This window comes from Corvus brachyrhynchos, unplaced genomic scaffold, assembly GCF_000691975.1.
Source record: "Corvus brachyrhynchos isolate BGI_N302 unplaced genomic scaffold, ASM69197v1 scaffold525, whole genome shotgun sequence".
In the NCBI taxonomy this organism is placed as follows: domain Eukaryota; kingdom Metazoa; phylum Chordata; class Aves; order Passeriformes; family Corvidae; genus Corvus; species Corvus brachyrhynchos.
In genome coordinates, this window is record NW_008238341.1 from 371,289 (window position 1) to 372,157 (window position 869).

Genomic DNA, 869 nt, shown 5'->3' on the forward strand with positions numbered 1-869 from the left:
CCTGCCCCGCAGGCTCCCCGCGGAGCACGGAGCTGTCCCGGAGCATCCTCGGGGTGTCCCACAGCATCCCTGGAGATCCCAGAGCTGCCTAAGACGCCCTGTGGAGCCCGGAGCTGCCCCACTTCGTCCTCAGGATGCCCCAGCCTGCCCCTCCGCGTCCCTGGGGAGTCCGGAGCTGCCCTACAAGAACCCTCTGAGGGCTTAGGTGGCCCCACAGCACTTTTAGGGAGCCCAGAGCTGCCCCACAGCCACATCTGGGAAGCCTAGACTACCCCACAGACACGTGCAGAGTGAGCCCCCCCAGCCACTCCTGGAAAGTCTGGAACCAACCCCTCCACACCCCTGGGGAGGCCAGCTCTGTTCTCAGGAATACTGGCCACAGCCCCACATGTGCCCTACAGAGCCCAGCAGAAATGAGCCATCTCGGGGCCTCTGGCACTTTGTGGGGGCTGCAACATGGGCAGACAGTCTGGGTTTGCCTGGCTGTGGGGCCCCGGGACCCGTCCCTGCACAAGCCTTTCCTGGGGCACTGCAGGAGGACTTGTGGGTCACTGTGAGCTTTCCATGGGGTTTTCCATGCAGGGTTGTGAACAGCAGCATGGGTCATTGGGGTTATTGCCCGGCGAAGCGAGTGATGGGAAGGTCGGGGATAACATTTTGGGACAGACCACAGCTATGCTGGGGGCGCTCAGGCATCCGTGGTGCACCTCCTGCAAGGCGGAGAGGGGGGACAGTAGCAACGGCAGCAAAGCAGCTCTTTGTGCAAGGCTGAGTTACAGGATTTCTCTGGAATCCGGAGTCTGGCTCATTTTGGGGCCAAGCAGGATGGGGGCACAGGAAGGACAGGGCTGGGCTGCGCTGTCCCCAGG